This window comes from Amaranthus tricolor, chromosome 17 (genome assembly GCF_026212465.1).
Source record: "Amaranthus tricolor cultivar Red isolate AtriRed21 chromosome 17, ASM2621246v1, whole genome shotgun sequence".
In the NCBI taxonomy this organism is placed as follows: Eukaryota; Viridiplantae; Streptophyta; class Magnoliopsida; order Caryophyllales; family Amaranthaceae; genus Amaranthus; species Amaranthus tricolor.
The window spans coordinates 3,732,382-3,742,658 of NC_080063.1; positions in this window are offsets into that span (position 1 = coordinate 3,732,382).

Below are 10,277 nucleotides of genomic sequence, written 5' to 3' on the forward strand. Positions count from 1 at the left end.
AATATATTGTTGAATAAATGTTTTGTTCTGATGTATTTATTCTTAACATTCATGCTTAAGGAAGATATGAAAATTTATATGAAAATTTTATAGAAAATTTTGTGGAAATATAGATATGAAAATTGATAATTGCTAATTGCTGATTATTAATCATGTTTTTGATGTTAAAGTTTTGATATGATGTTACATTACAATGATGATTATTATATTTGCATGTATCATGATTGGATATTTGTTTGCATAAATAATAATTGTGATGATATAAAGTATTAAAATTCACTGGATTATACTATATTGTTTTGTTTTGAAAACATGTTAAGAAATATTGATTAATTTTTCAATTCATATTAACTTAGAAATATGATTTAGAGAAATATGGTTTTGACTTTCATCAAGGGGAAGATTGAAGACTCAACTCTCTTAAATAATGATAAGAGGAGATTGAAGACTTAATTCTCTTGAATGATGATAATTCAAAACACATATTGTTTAAACAAATAAATTAAGTAATTACATTTAATTGTTTAAGTAAGTTTAAAATCATATTTGATATACATTTGATTTATATATTTAAGATTGAAGTCGATGGAATATGCTTAAAGAACTTAAGTTTATTTTAAAGTTGATTTTATAAGTTCTGAAATATGTTTCAAAGTCTTGAAGATAATTACGTTTATAATCAGGTTAGTTTCGTAATTATATTTGAAATATTTTAATAGGTCAATGTTCCTTGAAATTATATTTGAAATATTTTAATAGGTCAAGGTTCATTAAAATTAACATTTGATATTATTTGAAATTAAGTTTGAATATTTTATACGTTGTTGATTAACGTTTAAATATCTTATATTTAAACTTAGATTTAAATATGTGGTTAAAATTAATTTGATAAATAAATATAGTACAAGGTACACATGATTTATTATTATTTGTACACGGCTATATTAATAATTATGTAAGATCTAGATTTTCTAAAAATAGAAAATGAGATTTGAATCGATGCTAAAAAATAGGAATTAATTTAAATGGTTATTTAAATGTTGATAAATCTGGTTTGTGCTTATTATTCATTATCTTGTAAAAGTACTAACGTGGCAGCATAGCATTGGACAATTATAAACAAAATGACGAAATTATTATTAAGCTGTCAGTACACGTCAGTCTGAAGATAACCTCAAGATCTTGAAGTTAGGCGCTGAATGACCAGGTCAACAGAAAATAACAGATAGGAGCCTTCTTGTTTTTGAAGATGTGTTGAGGCGTAACATATGAGGCTTCCTTCCAGAACTAAGGATACATCTTGACACACCTCTTCTTACAACTTTCTCTCTTGACTTAAGTTTTAGAAATTCTCTAAGTGTTTAAAGAGTTGTAATTCTTAGTTCATCTAACTCTTACATTTTCTAATAGGCTTAAGAGTTTAAAAAGAGTTAGATTAAGTTTAATACGCCTAATCAAGAATACTTTTCAAAGTGTTTAACTTGTGAATCTCTATTGTGAGATTTGGGATTTTGCTTTTATTAAAGGGACTTGTAATACGGTTCTTCAAGGGGAAGAACGTGGTGAGAGGAGATAGTGAGATCTTCTTGGTTGTATTAGAGTCGGATTAATAAAAGGCATTGAAATCCTACGGGTTGAAAGAGAACCCATAGGCGGGGAGTAGGTTAGTTAGAACCGAACCTCGTTAACATATCGTGTGTTATTCTTTAAAGTTTATTTTCCGCACATACGATTAGTGTTTACGAATTGGCTCAAAGCTGTTTCAGAAGACAGTTTTGACAGTCTCCTCAAACTCTTGAGACAAACTGCCAGAAAAGTTTTAAAAGCCCAAACTCTCTATTCACCCCCCCCTCTAGAGAGTATTCAACCTCCTATTAACTTTCATTTGGTATCAGAGCTGAGCTTCACACAAAAAGATTAATATCTTGTGATGGATCCAATAGGAGAAGGGTTGTATTCTCAAGGTCGTTCGTGTTCAAGACCACCTTTGTTTTGCGGTACAAATTTCTCACATTGGAAAACTTTGATGAAAATGTTCGTGATTGATCAAGATATGGAACTTTGGGAGATCATAACTAAAGGACCTAAGATACCCATGAAAAAGGACGCTCAAGGAAAAGATGTACTAAAATCCGAGTCCGAATATTCACAAACAGATTTGGAATGGGTTTCCAAAAACTATAGGGCAATGAATCAATTGTGTTTTGCTTTGAATGGTACTGAATTTAATCGAGTTTCGTCATGTACAAGCACCAAAGAAATATGGGACAAGTTGGTTGTGACATATGAAGGAACAAGTCAAGTGAAGGAAACAAAGATCAACATCCTCATGCATCAATACGAAATGTTCAAGATGAAAAAGGATGAGAATATAAATGAAATGTTTACTCGTTTTACTTTGATTACTAATAGTTTGAATTCTCTTGGAAAAACTTTTACTAATGCAGAGGAAGTCCAGAAGGTCTTGAGATGTCTTCCAAGATCCAAATGGGGTCCAAAAGTCACCGCCATAGAGGAAGCTCAAGACTTGAGAGTTCTATCGCTTGACTATCTCCTTGGAAAACTCACAACTCATGAACTTACCCTACATGATGATGGAGATAATGATGTAATACCTTCCATGAAAAATCTTGCACTAAAGGCAAAGAAACATCATGAATCTTCAAGTGAAAATGAAGATAGCAATGATGAGGAAGATCCATTTGCGTTAATCACAAAAGGTCTTGAAGGAATTATGAAGATGCGAAAAAGATTTAAGAAATTTAAATCCAGAAATAAAGGTAAGTCTTCTAATTCTAATTCAAATTTTAAGACTAACAAACTTGCTTGTTTTGAGTGTGGTTCTACAGAACATATCGTAAAGGACTGTCCTAAAAAGAAAAGGCAATCCTACAAAAAGAACAAGAACAAACAAGCGATGGTTGCAACTTGGAGTGATTCCGAAGGATCATCCGAATCTGAAACTGAAGATGGACAAGCTTATGTATGTCTTATGGCTAGTAATGATGACAATGATGATTTAGATCAAAATCACAAAGAGGTACGTGAATATGTTAACACATGCACAAAAGATGAATTGGTTACAACACTCCTTAATATGTTTCAAATTGAGAAAATTTTAAAAGATGAGAAAAACACTTTAGAAGATAGAATACGTCATTATGCTGAAGGTTGTGAAGAAATCATAAATAAAAATGATTCGTTAAAGGCTGAAAAAACAAATCTTGAAAAGACTGTCAAGGTCTTGAAAGAACAGAATCTCAGCCAGACTAAACAGCTTATCGATCTTAAGAATGAGAACAATGATCTTGAAGCCAGGATCAAAATCTTGAAAAATGAGTCGGAGAAAAATCTACAAGCATTAAACAAGCTTAATGAGTCTGAATCAAAATTCACTAAAATGCTTAAACGACAAAAACCAACTAGTGATAAAAGTGGTATTGGTTATAATCATGTTACACATAACTATAAGAGTAAAACCACATTTGTAAAAGGTGCAAATAAACATAAACGTACTCCTACTTGCACATTTTGTTGCAAAGAAGGACATATAAGATTTGCATGTCCTTACAGACGCAAGGATGATTATATTATCAAGAATTCCTTTCCTTTTGAATTACGTGAACAGATAAAGCAAATATGGGTTCCTAAAGGGACAAGACCACCCAACATGGTCTATCCCGAATATGGTTCCAAATTTGTCACTTGGATAGCCAAGTAAGGTTGAGAAAGGTTATTTTTTTTTTTTGTAGGTTAAACAAAAGTGGATTCTAGATAGTGGATGCTCGAGGCATATGAGTGGTAAAATCTCTTTATTTTCTGAAATTAAAGAAAAATGCAATGGCTCAATCACCTTAGGAGATAAAGGTAAATGCAAAATTTTAGGTGTTGGAAAAATTGGTAAGAATCCATCTAAAACTATTGACAATGTTTATTTAGTTGAAGGTCTAAAATTTAATTTACTAAGTGTGTCTCAACTATGTGATAAAGGTAATGAAGTAATATTTGACAAAGAAAAATGTGTTGTTAAAAATACTAATACCGGAGATACTCTCATTACTGCTCTTAGAAATGATAATGTTTATGCTTTACATACTAACGAAATTGCAGTACAAAATTTCAAGTGTTTGAAAGCTATTACAGATAATCCAAAACTTTGGCATAGACGTCTTGGCCATATCAATACTCACACCATGAAGAAGTTGGTAAGTAAATATTTAGTTAAGGGACTTCCAGCTCTTGACTATAAACAAAGTCCTATTTGTGACGCATGCATTAAAGGTAAACAAGTAAGAAGTTCATTCAAACCGAAGAAAATGGTAAGTACATCGAGACCATGTGAACTCTTACATATTGATTTGTGTGGACCAATGCGTATACGGAGCATAAGAGGTAAATCTTACATCTTAGTTATAGTTGATGATTATTCTAGATTTACATGGGTTGATTTTTTGAAGGATAAAAGTGAAGCCTTGAAACCGTTCTCAAGACGTTGTAAAGAAATGCAAACTCAACTGAACCTTCCAATAGTCTCGATTAGAAGTGACCATGGGAGAGAGTTTGATCAACTAGGCTTTGACTCCTTTTGTGAAAAATATGGTATAACCCATAACTTTTCAGCTCCTAGGACACCCCAACAAAACGGTGTAGTTGAAAGGAAAAATCGAACCTTAGAAGAAATGGCTAGGACAATGCTTATTGAAAATGGATTAGCTAAACACTATTGGGCTGAGGCTGTTAACACAGCTAATTATGTATTAAATAGATGCCTAATAAGACCCATACTTAAGAAAACTCCCTATGAGTTACTCAAAGGAAGAAAACCGAATATAGCATACTTTAGACCATTTGGTTGCAAATGTTTTATTCATAATAATGGTAAAGATAATTTAGGTAAATTTGATGCTAGAAGTGATGATGGTATATTCCTTGGATACTCTCTGAATAGTAAAGCTTATCGTGTGCTAAACAAACGTACAGGTATAGTTGAAGAAAGTATACATGTTGTTTTTGATGAATCCGAATATGAAACTTTAAGTGAAGGTTTTAAAGAGTTAAACCTTAATAAACATTTTGATGATTTAAGTGATGATGAATTGGATATTAAAAATGCTAATGCAGTTAAAAAGATTAACATGCAGGATACCATACAAAATATTGAGGATGAAGGAAAACAGGTTGTTAACATTGAAGACTCACAGTCTGCTCTTGAGACCCAACCTCAAGAACTTGAGATAGTTCCTGAACATACTGTTTTGGGTACACCAATTAGAAATACCTCAAATGAAGTAAGTACACGTTCTTTGAATGAAAACACACCATCCATACTACGAAGAAGAACTAGAAAGTCATATCAACATCCTTCAGAGAACATTATAAGTGATCCAAACAAAGGTACGCAAACTCGATCCTCTCTTAAAAATCTATGTGCATTTTCTGCTTTTGTTTCTCTAGTAGAACCAAAAGATGTTAAAGAAGCATTACAAGAACCAGAGTGGATCATTGCAATGCAAAATGAATTAAATGAATTCGAAAGGAACAAAGTTTGGGATCTAGTAGAAAGACCTTCAGATCGTACTATCATTGGAACAAGATGGGTCTTTCGTAATAAACTAAATGAGGATGGAGATATTGTAAGGAATAAAGCAAGACTGGTAGCTCAAGGCTATAATCAAGAAGAAGGCATAGATTATGATGAAACTTTCGCACCAGTTGCAAGGTTAGAATCTATTCGTATTATGCTTGCTTTTGCTTCATACATGAATATTAAACTATATCAAATGGATGTTAAATGTGCATTCCTAAATGGATACTTGCAAGAAGAAGTATATGTTAAACAACCACCCGGCTTTGAAAATTCTGATCTACCTAATCATGTGTTCAAACTAAATAAAGCGTTATATGGCTTGAAACAAGCTCCAAGAGCTTGGTATGACAGATTTAGCTCACATCTACTTGAAAATGAATTTCAACGAGGAAAAATTGATAAAACACTTTTCATTAAAACTAAAGGAAAAGATATCTTAGTTGTTCAAGTATATGTTGATGATATATTGTTTGGAGCTACTAATGATTCTTTGTGCAAGGAATTTTCTGAGATTATGTGCAAAGAGTTTGAAATGAGCATGATGGGAGACTTAACATTCTTTCTTGGACTACAAATAAAGCAAAAGAAAGATGGCATATTTATTTGTCAAAGTAAATATGTTAGAGATTTGTTAAAGAAGTACAATATGGATCAATGTAAAGAAGTTAATACGCCTATGAGTAAACCACTAAGTCTGGACCAAGATATAAATGGTAAGAGTGTTGATCAAAAGACTTATAGAGGTATGATTGGTTCTTTATTGTATTTAACTGCTAGTCGTCCTGATATCATGTTTAGTGTTTGCTTATGTGCTCGTTTTCAAGCTAACCCAAAAGAATCTCACTTAACAGCAGTTAAGAGAATCTTTAGATATTTATATGGGACTAAAAACTTTGGTCTGTGGTACCCTAGTTGTGGAAATTTTAGTTTGATTGGTTTTTCAGATGCTGATTATGCTGGATACAAAGTTGATAGAAAAAGCACCTCAGGATCGTGTCAATTTTTAGGAAATTAATTAATCTCGTGGTATTCTAAAAAGCAAAATTCAGTTGCTTTATCTACAGCTGAAGCTGAATACATAGCTGCCGGTGCATGTTGCTCTCAAATTTTGTGGATTGCTCAACAACTTAGAGACCTTGGAATTGATTTCAAAGGCATACCAATAAGATGTGATAATACAAGTGCAATTTGTATTACAAAGAATCCTGTGCAACATTCTCGTACAAAACACATTGACGTACGTCACCATTTTATAAGGGATCATGTTGAAAAAGGTAATATTTCTTTATCTTTTATATCTACTGAAAATCAGTTAGCGGATATATTTACAAAACCTTTAAGTGCTGATCGTTTTGCTTATATACGTATGGAACTTGGCATGCTAAATGACGTTGCATGAATTAAGGGGGAGTAGTAACCAAGAGTAATAACAAAGAGTAATGGCATATGAGTAAAAGGATTGAGACTTTAATTACTTAAATACCAAGTATGTATTAAGGGGGAGCATTACATATTATTGTGATTATATATGTGTTTATGCATGAATTTGAGAATTGAAAATTTAATTTCAATTTCTTAAAAATTATTTGTTTTATAAATATGGGATTTATAATTAAATACCTTTAATTAATAAAGGATATTTAATTATTTTAAAACAAAATTGTTTGTGAACATCATCAATGCATTAAAATTTTGTTCATAAGTTTGGTTAAAAACATTCAATTAATCTCATAATTGCATTTCTATTTATTCACGGTTGAAAACCCAAATCAAACACTTGTTCATTTTGATGAACAAACCGGTCAAGCTCCACACACCTTTTGCATTCCTTGTGTTGTCAAATCAATCAATTGAAAGTACAAATGCATGTACTATATTCCTTTAAAAGAGAGTAAAACACTTTGCTCATTCATTTGCTCACAATATCTTTTTCTGATTTTCTACTCAAAACCGTCTCTTTTACTTTCCTTTTCAAGCTTTTCAAAATCTGCTTCAATGGCACCTAAAAGAAGGCTAAGCAGATCCTCTTCAAAATCCGAAAAAGGAGAATCATCTAAATCAAAAATGGCTGAACCTATTACCCCTGTTGTTCACTCACCATTACACACTTTTGATGTTCCTAAACAATGGTTTGAAAACCATACTGCTTATGGGAGATGGGTTGATATTTTTCGACAAAGATCACTTTTCTTTGTTGATTTACTTGATTATAATTTCTTCTTGTTTGAAGATCTTGAAATTATTTCAACTTTCATACAATCTACCCCGGGTATGTTCTTAAGCCCTGGCTCTACAACTTATCCAACTCTTGTAAAGGTTTTCTATTCGAATTTGTCTTTTATTATGGTTAATGGAGAACATGCTTTGAGAAGTTTTGTTAAGGGTCAAGAGATTGTGATCTCAAAAACCCTAATGAATGACATTTTTAAATTCACTCATGAAGTTGATGATCAAACCCCTAATATTTTAGCGTTACAAAATGCTAGGGATATGTTCATTCTTGAATCCTATTCTGATTTCTCTTCTACTAAACAATTAACTCACAATGCTTTGAATCTCAATGGAAAATTGTTACACTACATTCTTGTAAGAACCGTTTTCTCTCGCAACACTTCTTGTGAATTGGTTACTGATGCTCATCTCTTATTAATGAGAAAGATTGCTTCTCTGAAAAATGTTGATTTTTCTTCTATTATCTTCTCAACAATGCGGTTTTGTTGCTCACATTCTCGCAATTGTTCTCTTCCTTATTCAAATCTTTTGACATTGATATTTGATCATTTCAATCTGCTCTCTGAGATAGAGGAAGTGGATTGTTCTGGTCCTATTTCGTTGTCTAATGAAATCCTCCCGCTCTTGGAATTTTTAAAGTGCATGACAAATATGAGTTATACTCGAATTTGTCTTCAAATGATAAAGAGGATCTTCAAAAGATCCATGGTAAACGGCTTACACGTCTTGAACCTCACATCAAAGAACACACCACTCTTTCCCGACTTCAGTCTCTAGACTTGGAGGTTGGTGAAATGAAATCTTCCCTACTAGCATTACATGATAAAGTGTCCACTCTCACTTTTATGTTAGACACTTTTATAAAAGATATGAAGGGAATGGTAGTAGAAGATGTGGTAGTGGAAGAAGAGGTTGTTGATGGTGATGCTGCTGTACCTAAAGAGGATGAGGGCATGGAGAAGGCAGAGGAAGATAAGGAAAAGGAAGCAGAGGAGAAGAAGGGAGATGATGATCAAAACGTTGCTGCTGAAGGTCAAACAGTTGATGCTGAAATAACTCCAATTCAAACAATTCCTCCAACATTTGATTCTGATCAAACTTCACCTGGAAAACCAACTCCTTCCAAGAAAAGGAAGAGGAGGTCCAGGAAGTAACTTTTTAATTGTTATTGCATGATGAACAATCTTTTTATTTTCGGCAAACAATGTTTTTTTTTTGATGTTTTTAAGAATCCCAACATTTTAGTTCTTCCTGTTTCTTTTTGATGAAAGTCAAAAAGGGGGAGAAATGTAATATTTTTTGTTTTGTTTTTATGATACTTGCTTGATAATTGCTTGCTTATTTGTTTGTTTGCTCTGATTTATTTGTTGCTTATATTGTTTCTGATGTTTTGATATATTATGCTCTGATATAATATATTGTTGAATAAATGTTTTGTTCTGATGTATTTATTCTTAACATTCATGCTTAAGGAAGATATGAAAATTTATATGAAAATTTTATAGAAAATTTTGTGGAAATATAGATATGAAAATTGATAATTGCTAATTGCTGATTATTAATCATGTTTTTGATGTTAAAGTTTTGATATGATGTTACATTACAATGATGATTATTATATTTGCATGTATCATGATTGGATATTTGTTTGCATAAATAATAATTGTGATGATATAAAGTATTAAAATTCACTGGATTATACTATATTGTTTTGTTTTGAAAACATGTTAAGAAATATTGATTAATTTTTCAATTCATATTAACTTAGAAATATGATTTAGAGAAATATGGTTTTGACTTTCATCAAGGGGAAGATTGAAGACTCAACTCTCTTAAATAATGATAAGAGGAGATTGAAGACTTAATTCTCTTGAATGATGATAATTCAAAACACATATTGTTTAAACAAATAAATTAAGTAATTACATTTAATTGTTTAAGTAAGTTTAAAATCATATTTGATATACATTTGATTTATATATTTAAGATTGAAGTCGATGGAATATGCTTAAAGAACTTAAGTTTATTTTAAAGTTGATTTTATAAGATCTGAAATATGTTTCAAAGTCTTGAAGATAATTACGTTTATAATCAGGTTAGTTTCGTAATTATATTTGAAATATTTTAATAGGTCAATGTTCCTTGAAATTATATTTGAAATATTTTAATAGGTCAAGGTTCATTAAAATTAACATTTGATATTATTTGAAATTAAGTTTGAATATTTTATACGTTGTTGATTAACGTTTAAATATCTTATATTTAAACTTAGATTTAAATATGTGGTTAAAATTAATTTGATAAATAAATATAGTACAAGGTACACATGATTTATTATTATTTGTACACGGCTATATTAATAATTATGTAAGATCTAGATTTTCTAAAAATAGAAAATGAGATTTGAATCGATGCTAAAAAATAGGAATTAATTTAAATGGTTATTTAAATGTTGATA